Genomic DNA, 12,101 nt, shown 5'->3' on the forward strand with positions numbered 1-12,101 from the left:
AAAAGAGGAGACATTAACACTTTGAAAATATACCAATGGACAAAGACAGAAGTTAAGGAAAAATTAGACTTAAAAACAAACTAAATGTTCATCACTAAGAGAATGTATACATTACATGATACATTCATAAAATGTAGTAAACCAGCCTATATACAACAGTTAAAATGAATGATTTAGAGATACATGTATCCTCACGGATTAAACTTCAAAAGAAGATTTTGTATTGTTTATGAATACATACATGTATAATAAAATACAAAATCTTGTTTAGAATGAAAAATACCAAATTTAGGATGGAGGAAGGTAACTGAATCAAACAGGAATACATAAGGTGCTTTACCTGGACCCATAATGATAATGTAGCCAAAGCAAATTAGGTTACATATTAAGATTTAACAAGATTGGATGGGATGATCATTATGTTATTCTTTTCATACTTGAAATAGTACCAAATTTTTTTGTTTGTTTGTTAACCCTCACCTGAGGATTTTTCTCTACTGATTTTTTTTTACAGACTGGAAGGGGGGGTAGGGAGGAAAGAGGAAGGAAGGAAGGAAGGAAGGAAGGAAGGAAGGAAAGAAGGAAGGAAGGAAGGAAGGAAGGGAGGGAGGGAGGGAGGGAGGGAGGAAGGGAAGGAAGGAAGTCAATGTTAGAGAGACACATGGATTGGTTGCCTCCCACACACAGACAGGGTAGAACCTGCAACCCAGGTACATGTCCTTGAACGAGAATTGAATCCGTGACCATGTCGGTGCACAGGCCGACACTCTAACCACTGAATCATACCGGCCAGGGCAAGCAGTGCCAAATTTTAAAATGCTTTTCAAAATAATTGGTCTTAAAGATTATAATTAGCATAAGCAAGCAACAGCAATGTGAAGGAGTATCTAGGTTGCATCAAGATGTCAGAAGAGCCCCAAAAGAATCACAATCCTGCCTACAAAAATAAGTCCTCACTCGGACATATATAATAAAGGATATTCACATTCATCCTTTCATGTGTATTCCAGAAACTACTTGTGGTAATATAAGCATTAACTAACCTACAACTGCCAAAAATATGAAAGGGAGAGAAATAATCCTTTGCTCACTAGAAATGGCATGAAGCAAATTCAGTGTAATTTCTGCTGCTTTAGTTAATAACTCTATCTCTGTTTTTACTCAAAAAACAAATTATCAGAAAACACCCATTAAAATAAGGAGGTAATTCTAGGGGAAACATTAATCTGCACTAATTTACTTGTTTACAAAAGTTATTCACAAATATTAATCCTCTATAATCTGGAGAGTGACATCGCATGGCACTTTTTTCTGGCTCTCTCTACTTAACATCAGAATTTGGCATTCTCCACCGTTCAGAGACTTTAGGTATGCCATTCCTTCTGCCTGAATTGCCCTTCATGCTCCATAAGCCATTTACTTCTCATTTTATTGGTCTCAGCTAAAATGATCCAATCTCAAAGAGGCCTTCAGGGAACCAAGCTATTTTAGTAGTATTCACTTATGTACTTATTTCCCTCTCTCCCCCATACATTGGAACTGGAGTGTTCCAGTACCCATTTCATTCAAGGAGTGTTAGAACCTGATGCAACGTCTGGCATATAATGAGGGTCCAATGGATATAGTCTGATTAAATTGATATTTTTAATATACTTCACAATTATGTAATTACAAATCCCTGTGTGGTGGGAACTTCTATAAAACATCTGTAATTTACTCCTGTTGCACTATGTATTTTTCTTACGGATTATAGAACTAATAATAACTTAGTGAGTGGTCAAAGTGCTTGAAACAGTGCCTAGAATAAAAGAAGCATGATATAAAATTATGACCAGAAAAACATTCAGAGATCATCTACTTATTCCCTGCTCTAGTAACCATCATTAATTTTACACACAAATCATTATTTTTTCCAGGATTTATATGACATACAATTACAAGTCTGACAATCATCTTAATATATCCATATTTAACTTAGTAAAATAAAATTAACTTACAAAAGAAAATTAGAATCTCAACTAATGACAACTCTGCAAAACCACAATAATTTCGTTTTCCTTCCCTGCTTATCAAATTGTCATAGAAAAAAATGGTCACTGGAATTTCAAAATAATCTAACATGTAAAAGTAAAGAAAGAGTAAGTCAGAAAATATTAAGCAACATCAAAGGCAAGAACTCCTTCCTCACCATCATTATTTATGATAAATCACAAAACAGTTGTATTAAGTTAATGCTTCATGGGTCTTCCCATAGTGGAATCTCATTTGGAGAAAATTCTACTAAGGATATTTGCCTATACTTAATAAAAATAGAATTATGAATTCAGGAATATCAGTGTGTTTAAATTAAGTACTGATGGATGTCTGAGACTCATCTAATGAATTGTGCCCTTTGGAAAAGATTATTTTTTTAAAGTTAGAAATAATTTACTTTATTAAATGACACATTTTGGGCCTTTTGACTTCAAAGCCATTTTTTTACTCAAACACAAATTCTAAGGAAACATTAATAATACAGGAAACTTGAAAAAGAAACAATGTTTTTTTTTTTTTAATTCAATTTATCTGGAAATATCTTAGGGTAGTATGAGTTTTAAGAAGATAAAAGGAAAACATGAAATAATAAGAATTATTGATCGATCACATTTGTATATGTGTCATAGAAATGTGTGTGTACGTTTGGTCACACAGCTAACTTCAACAGACTTATTCAGTCTTATACCTTATTGTGTTTTAAGGTGAAATATCTTCTTTAGGAGAAATAGAAAAATAAATTATTTCAGCAATTTTAATAATATATGCAGATATTTCACTTTACTTTGTTTTCTTGTATATTAACTCCATAAAGCAGATGCTTTATTCAGTAAGATTTAAATATCATACAAACTCCATCTATAATTTTACCTAATACAGCTTTCATTTATAATCATAACACTAATAATAAGGCACCCAAACAAAATCATACCATGGCTGAAAAATTATCACCTGGCTATAGAAGCTACCTAACACTCAAAATTAACCTTTTCAATCAAAAGAAGCTGGTTTTAATTACCTGAAAAGTGCATCCACATTTTTCCAAATTGAGATTTGAATATTCTCAAGTTTATAACAGTAGAAATGACTGCGAGTTCTAGATTCTTTATCACCTTCTTAATATTTTATTGAACTCTACTCTTTCCATTAATTTAATATCAAGAAAAGAACTGTTGCAACTAATGACACAGGTCAAAACACAGATCTGGACAAAGGCTTCTAAATCCTGGTCATGGCCTTCTCAATAGCATGAAAATGTTTGAGAGGTACTCAATAAGTATGTCAGTTGAATAAATAAATAAAAAATAAGCAAATGAATCATCAAGAAACAGAACTCAAGAACTTTAGTAGGAGTACCTAATCACTCCTCCTGTAGCACAAATATTACCAGTGTAAAAAATTACATTTACCTATAAATTTTCAACACAAATAGAAGTTTAAATTAAGCAAACATGTAACGACTACCAGGTATAGAATAGGTTCTATGGTATGAGGAATGATACAGACAAGATTGAAGTCTTTATTTTTAAGTAATCCATGATCTAGAACTACCTGAAATCAAAAAAGTCAATTACAAAATTTGTACTGATACTCATGAGATACACAAACTCCTCATCCTAACAGTTATATCTCTGCAAGGTATCAGAATGCCCTCCATTTTCATAGCCTTACTCATATAAACACACACTTCAGACACAAAGTCTAATTGCTATGGTCACTATAGCTTAATAAAATTTGGATTCAATTTCCTGCACATTAGATATTTATATATCCTTAATCCAATTACTTAATTTTTGTGAACCTCAGTTTCCCCACCTGCAAATCTCATAGGAATAGTATGAGTATAAAATTAGAAACATAATTGTTTATAAAAAGGAAAATACCAAGAATCTTTTAAGCCTATGTTTCCCAAACAGTGGTCTGAGGCACCGTGGAAAGCTATGATGAACTCACAGAAACACTATATTAGAATTTTCTAGAAAATCATAGCAACATGCATTGTACACTACATGAACTGCTACTATGATATTTTTTTGACTTAATTTCTTAATAAAACACGTATTAGATACTTTGTTTTGACTGAGATTTCTGTGAAAACATTACTGAGAATGAAGGGCACCGTGAACCCAGAAAGTTCAGAACGCCTTGTTTTGGACCAGTGATTCCCCGCCATCTTCCCTCCTGTCTGCTTTGACAAAACCATCCAAACAGTATTTGCTTCTTTGTCTTTGCCAGTCTTGTTCCACAGAAACCAAGAAATACCGTTCCCTGCTTATTCAATTTTTAAAGCTGAATTATTAGGATCACTGTTCACAAGTGAAAAAAAAAACAAAACAAAACACCTAACTCTGACAAACAGGCAAAAAAGGGAGGAATATTTGGTGGGATGTGATAGTTCTCAAAATCAGCAGAAAGTTGCAGAAACAGTCTGAAAATAGAGAGAAAACTGGGAGATTGGGCAGAAGAAACCAGAGTCAAATTCAAGATTAGAAGCACCAGGTAAAACTACGTGCTGGCAGTGTTCCCACCACAACCCTGCTCAAAGCAGTGGCTGACCTCCACCCCCAAAGGCAAGTGTCAATTCTACACTGGCATATCTTAGCAATACTCAAGGTGCCAAGTCCCTTAAATCCCCTTAGACCAGCCTTAGTTTGCATGGATTAGGGAGGAGGAGCATTTGTCCTTCCCCATCCATAATATGAGGCAAGGCTGTGTCTCCCACCAAAATTACCCAATGAACATTAACTTAAACTAGAATGATGCTCAGATTGTGAAAAACCAAAACAACACAGCAAATGTTCATCACAAAAGCGCTGCCCACCTTCACAGACAACTCAAGGTCCACTTTAGCAAAGAGAATACTTTGATGTACTCATCAAACCCCTCATTCCTCTATATTTTTATGACCACATATTTTGTACTTTAAGTATAGTAATTACCATTTCCTAACTGTTATTAGCCATTTTTATAGGTTTTCCTATTTTACTGGGTTATGAGTTTTATGAGGACAGATGCTATATTATTCATTTTTCTAAAATCTTCCAAAGCATTTAAAATTTTAACTGAATTTTACATGAAGCAGTAAAATATCTAAGGAAAGAAAGATGTAGGTTTATTTTATTTCTCATGGTTATTCAATTTTAATAGACTGTAACAAATTTAACCAGGTCAACATTTCTAGAAACATGTCTCAAATAACACACACAGATCCCTAGACGCATTCATGAAAATAAATATGAGAAAGGTTATGAACAGCCCTTTACTGGAAGTTTTTCACACACATTAATAACATTCAAAATTCTGAGTATTCTCTGCTGTATGAAAAAAGTATTTAACTTAGTTTAACCAAGATGATCCAATATATCAAACATATGTGCATATTAATTGTGTGATCACTTTTACCTAGCTTTCTAGTATCACTTAAAAATCTGTCAGCCTGAAGATTTTTACCAGCTGTTTTTATAGTTAAAGCACTATACAATAAGCTAGTAAATATACCTAAAATATTTGAAGGCATGAATCAAATACAACTCATTGAATGTTTTAAAAAAGAAAAAGAGTAGCTAATATATACACTGATTTAAGCTTTCTTCATCTTTGTCAATGTGATTTTTTTCTTTCTGCTCATCCTCATAGATCTGTGTAGCCATATATTGCCTTATTGTGTAATTCTGTGCACAATTAAGTGAAAAAAGAAAATCTAATATTAATTGTAAAATGATTTTTTTTTCTATCTAAATCAGTGTTCCAGATTTTTCATTTTAGGATTTAGATCCCATCCTCGTGAATATCAACTGCTGTAGCTATGTCAGCCAATAACTACATCAAAGAAAAGTTATCAAAGATTATCTTATGGGTCAAACTCTTAGCCTTTGTTGCCTTGGGAAGTACCTTTCTCTCTTCAAAAAACTCATAACCTATTATATGATCACAAATAAATTTCATAACACTGAAAACAATTAAATATATTTCTTACCAAGAGCCATCCCACTTTTTTTAAAGAAATGGTACAAGCAGTGTTGAAAACAAAGAAATTTACTACCTATTAATTGCAAATGGATGTTCGCCAGAATTATTAAAGAAGCTGCATATCGTCAGCCAGGCACCTGTGCGCCTAGATTTATCCTGTCATTGACAAAAGGAACAGGAAGAGAACACATCTAGACATCAGCACTTTCACGTCACACTGTCATGCCTGGCTGAATTCCATTTAGCACCTGCGGGAGTTAAGTGCTGTGAAGAACAAAATTTAATATTAAATTAAGCCCAAGACCTACGCAAATCCATTTCACCTCAGTCTACCCTTCTTTCATTTGTCAAATACAAAAACAAAAAAAAAGGTTTGCTTTATTTAAGCCTTAGCTGAGATTTAGATATGACTTAAATTCTACATTAATCATTATTAAAGTATAAAAAAGTCAATTATAAGTCACCTTTAAATCAACTTTGAATTGGCATTTAGAATTTTTAAATAGCCATGGCCGGTTTGGCTCAGCGGTTAGAGCGTCAGTCTTCAGTCCAGAGAGACCGGGGTTCGGTTCCCCCTAAGGGCACGTACCTTGGTTGCAGTTTGTCCCCGGCCCTGGTTCGCGTACCTCAGTTGCAGTTTGTCCCCAGCCCTGGATGGGCCATGCGGGTGCAACCACTCGATGTGTCCCTTTCATATCAATGTTTCTCTCTCTCTCTCTTCCTCTCTCTCCCTCCCACTCTATCTGAACAAAAAATGGAAAAATGTCCTCGGGTGAGGATTAAAAAAAAATAATTAATTGACTTGAGAAAGGAAGAAGCAAGAAATGACTAGTGGAGAAAATGATGAATTTTCTTTTCCTTTGCTCTAGTTGGTATATTAGATCCTAAACCCATATTTATTTGGTCATTTTCATACCATATATTTGAACTGTTATTCTAGCATATAGCATCCATGTACCTATGGATGTATCTACTTACCTACTTATCTTTCTACCTATCAATATATCTATAATAATTAAAACATTTTATAAGAGAAACTGAAATACCTTCTAATAAAAAGTTCAACTTGAAACTACAATTTTAAGTTCAATTTCCTACTTTCTATGCTATCAAAAATTAAATGTAATTTTATACTCAAATTTTATCTTTAAAAATATCCAAATTAGATGTAAAATATTTTATGAATACTTAATAAAGGTACATAATTCTAAGACTGAACTCCACTCTTAGTTTTTAATCATTAAAGGCAATAAAAGCTCAATATTTTTCATGAGTTATGTTGTTTTTATTAAGAAAAATACATTCATCCTCCTTGATTTTTTATATACGTCACCATTGCATTAATCAACCTCCTTCATGAATTCTTATCGGAATCAGGGTTATGTCTGCAAAATACACTAGACCATGTATGGCTACTTGAAATGGCTCTAAAATAACTAATACTACTTTTAAAGTTTGGATTTGGTCATTTCTGGACCTGCTGCCTGCATCTGTCCCTTTGCTTTCAGCCTCCTCACTATGGTGTGTCTATAACTAATAATCACAGATCTAAGTAGCTGCCCCACCTTTCAAGTTCTCACACTCACATCTATACCCACACTTTTACCCTCTACCTCACCAGGTTGACTAAACAGGTGCTTGTAATTCTATTAGACTTGCAATGTGTCCCAAGCAAACCCTTTTATAATTCTACAGCTTTTCCCTCTGTTCTTCTAATTGCCAGCTTTACCCTAATTATACTTTTTTCTTAAAATAATTCCCCAAAAGATGTGCCTGTAACTGTGATAAAGTAAGGTGGTGCCACATTTCCTGCTCTCTGTTGCTCCTTTATGTAGCTCGCTGACCCGCCCCCCCCCCAACAAACTACTCTCCACATTTTTTTTTTATCCTCACCCGAGGACATTTTTTTCCCCATTTTTTGTTCAGATAGAGTGGGAGGGAGAGGGAGAGAGAGAAACATCAACGTGAAAGGGACACATCGAGTGGCTGCCACCTACACGACCAACCAGGGCCGGGGACAAACTGCAACCGAGGTACACGCCCTTAGTGGGAACCAAACCCAGGTCTCTCTGGACTGCAGGCCAATGCTCCAACCACTGAGCCAAACTGGCCAGGGCACTACTCTCCACTTTTGAAATCTCTAATGTTTATTTACCTTGCCAATGTATGAATCCCAATTTCAGAGACCTTCAAACACCCTCCTTAAAGCCTAACTTACAGCCCCTTTTCCACTCTACCTTCAGTGGCCTTGACAATAATGTAGTTCATCTTTCCAGCTGCCTGGCTTCATAATAAATAAAATGTAGCCCTGGCCAGTGCGGCTCTGTGGTTCGAGTGTTGTCCGAGCACCAAAGAACTGCCAGTTCCATTCCCAGACAAGAGCACGTACCTGGGTTGCAGGTTCAAACTGGGGCAGGTGCTGGAGGCAACCAATCGATGTGTCCTCTCATATACATAATGTTTATTTGTTTCTCTCCCTCTCTCTACCCCTCACCTCCCTCCCTTCCATTTCTCTAAAAATCAATGGAAAAAATATCCTCAGGTGAGGATTAACAACAACAACAACAAAAAAAAACTGTCATCTTCAAAGACTGTTATTTCAGTGATGTTTTGCCACCTGCAGATATGCTACTCCTCCAATGTTAACATTATACTCTTCACATTCTAGTCGATGATTCCATAGCATGAGCTACAGCCTCTCACTACCATATATACTTTAAAAAGATTTTTAAAAAATTAATATAAATGTATCATTTTAATCCATCTATTTTCATGTGAGAATGGTCTTACCAGTCATTATAATAGCAAAATCACATTTGAATTCATATTACATTACAAATATATAATTTATCAAAATCCTGTTCAGTTATTATTTCAATGACTTTATAACATCCCATCAAACTTTGAAAGGTAATCTTGCCAATGAACTAAGATCACTAAATTTGGTGCCAGGCTGGGATAAATTTCCTATCCTGCAATTCCCATTGCAGTGGGAATTTAGCCACTTCTTTGTGCTAAGTATCCCCATAGGTAGAATTCAAGAACAATAATGCATCCTTATGTGATTTTTGTATATTTAGTGCTTGGAACCCAGCACCCAAATAGGTGCTTAATAAGTATTCGATTATATAAATTACAATGTGCCCTGTTTTCTTTTTCTTTTTCTTTTATCCTCACCAGAGGACATTTTTGCATTTATCTTCATATAGAGCAGGAGGAAAAGAAAGAGAAACATCAATGTGAGAGAGACACATTGAGTGGTTGCCACCCACATGACCCCAACCACGGCCAGGGACAAACTACAACTGAAGATCGTGCCCTTAATGGGAACTGAACCCGAGACTCTCTGGTCCGAGGGCCGATGCTCTAACCACTGAGCAATACTGATCAGGGCTGTGTTTTTTATATGTAACCATATCTATTGCTGGAAATATAGGTCTTTATAGTGTTTGTGGTTTTTTTTCTATTTGTTTTTACTACTAAAGAAAAAGGGTGCTGCCCTGGCCGGTTTGGCTCAGCGGTTAGAGTGTCGGCCTGCAGTCCTGAGAGACCCGGGTTCGGTTCCCGCTAAGGGCACGTACCTCGGTTGCAGTTTGTCCCCAGCCCTGGTTGGGTTGTGCGGGTGGCAACTACTCGATGTGTCCCTTTCACGTCGATGTTTCTCTCTCTCTCTCTCTTTCCCTCCCACTCTATCTGAACAAAATATAAAAAAAAGAAAAAAAAAGGTGCTAAAATCATAGGACCTTTCTACTGTTAAATCACTTGCCTGGTAAAACTCTCAGGAATATTAACCAGATCTAAGAATATAGATGCTCCTTGGTTCTGAATATGTCTTTTATTTTTTAAGATTTGCAACAATTTATAATACAGGTATTAGAAGATCAGTTTTATTACCATATTACTGGCACTTAATGACTTGTTTTCCTTAAAAATATCCCTCTCTTACCTTCCCAAAATGCACTTTTAGTTTTTATTTCTCTCTAGTCACTCAATATGCTGTTTGGTCTCTGTGTTCTTTACTTCCACACTGAAATCTAATTTCATAATTTTGACATCATTTCTATTATGATGACATCCAAAACAACATGATTGTCTCTCACATATCCTCTGAGGTCTAGAATTAAGTAATCTAGTCCCCTCTAACTACTGGTATTTGAATAATTGAACATTATTTCACTTTTACTTGGTTTTACAATCTCTGCTCCAATATCCCAGAGTGAAAACCACTTCCAGACACCCAGTCAACTGGTAAATCCTGGGAAGTCCATGTCCTCCTCGAGGGAATCCTACACTTTAATTCTAATACAATCAAATTCATTTAATAAATTAATAACATTTAAAAATGTCAAGCATTTAGCTGTAAATTCATAAAGACGTCTCAGTACCATCCCAAAGAAAGAGAATGATGCATTATGATTTTATGTGGAGGCATAAAGGCGAGATGCCACCGTAAAGATCACTTCTGGCACTGCTCTAACTCTTCCCACCTTGGAATTTGAGGTAAATTAATTCTGCTTTACGTCCATGTGTCAGTGAAGTGCCCATATACATTTATGTATGCTTGTCTTGTGACAAAGTAAATTAAATAAATAAATGTGGCTTCTTTTACAAAATGTTATCGGTTTAGCCCTGGCCGGTTTGGCTCAGTGGTTAGAGCGTCAGCCTGCAGTCCAGACAGACCCGGGTTCGGTTCCCGCTAAGGGCTTCGGTTGCAGTTTGTCCCCGGCCCCGGTTGGTCGTGCAGGTGGCAGCCACTTGCTGTGTCCCTTTTGCGTCGATGTTTCTCTCTCCCTCTCTCTCTCTCCCTCTCCCTCTTTCTCTCTCTCTCTCTCCCTCTCTCTCCCTTCCACTCTATCTGAACAAAAAATAGAAAAAATGTCCTCAGGTGAGGATAAAAAAAAAAAGTTATTAGTTTAATAAATTCAATGACTTGTTGCTGTATTATTTAAGATGTATCCCTACCCTCAAGATTTATGTTTCTTTTATATACACACCTTATTTTTAATTGTCTCTCCTTTAGTGTGGGCAGAAACTGTAAGCAGTATGAGATCTCTCTCCAAGATTAAGTTTCTAGTCCATTGACTTTTGAGTAAATCAAAAGAGATACTATCCAGTCAAGCTCAATCCAATCAATGGAGTCTTTGTTACTGGCTTTAAAAATGGGGGAGCCATTAGAAAAGGAATGCTAGCAGCCTTCAAAGACTAACAACAACGGTCCCTGGCTAACAAGGAAAATGAGACCTCAGTCCTACAATGACAAAGAACTAAATTCTGCCAACAACCTAAACAAACTTGGAAGCCGATTCTTCAGCAGAGCCCCCAGATCGGAACACAGCTCCACCCATACCTGGTTTTCAGTTTTACTCAGACTATGATCTGAGAACCCAGCCGTGCCATACCAGACTTCTGAGCTACACAACCGCAAGGTAATAAATGGGTATTGTTTTAAGCTGCTAAGTTTGTGGCAACATATATAGCAATAGAAAACCAATATCATTACAAAATTTTTTTTTTTTTTACTTTACAACTTAAATTCAGAATAATGTCAGTTTTAAACTGGACTCTATAGGTTTCCTTTAAATGTTTCAGAACATTTTAAAAATAGAGAAAATAACATTTTTAAAATTACAAATGATATGATTGTTTATTATTGTGTAAGTTAAGTAACATTCTGTCAAAAAATTATATTTACAATTTCCCTGAGGGTGATAGAGTGTTTTAATTAGTAAATATATGCTTATTTTTAAAGTACTGGGTAAATCATTTAGCTACTGACTGGGCTTCATTTAGCAAAAAAAGTCATTATGATATAAAATCTTTATTTAAATATATTTCTTTTAGAAATACAAATATGTGAACAACTTATTTAAATGTCAGGAAAGAAAATAAATCTCAAACCATAGCTGACATGAATTAAGGAATTTGGCTATAAAGTTTCAGTGAGAATTTCTCATGTCAACATATTTTCACTGGTAATCACTTCTCAACAATTTTCTAAGTTTTTCCAAGTATACTCATGTTATGAAAATCCAAGATAGTCCTGGCTGGTTTGGCTCAGCGGTTACAGCGTCAGCTCATAGACCAAAAGGTCTCGGGTT

General features: G+C 35.4%; 1 protein-coding gene across 1 annotated transcript in view; it reads right to left on the minus strand.

Annotated features, from left to right (window-relative positions):
* The window catches only part of PCLO (piccolo presynaptic cytomatrix protein), a 416,657-nt gene that overhangs the window by 356,515 nt on the left and 48,041 nt on the right, over positions 1-12,101 (minus strand). The gene's annotated exons all lie outside the window — the stretch shown is intronic.

This window comes from Molossus molossus, unplaced genomic scaffold (assembly GCF_014108415.1).
Source record: "Molossus molossus isolate mMolMol1 unplaced genomic scaffold, mMolMol1.p scaffold_m16_p_7, whole genome shotgun sequence".
Lineage (NCBI taxonomy): Eukaryota > Metazoa > Chordata > Mammalia > Chiroptera > Molossidae > Molossus > Molossus molossus.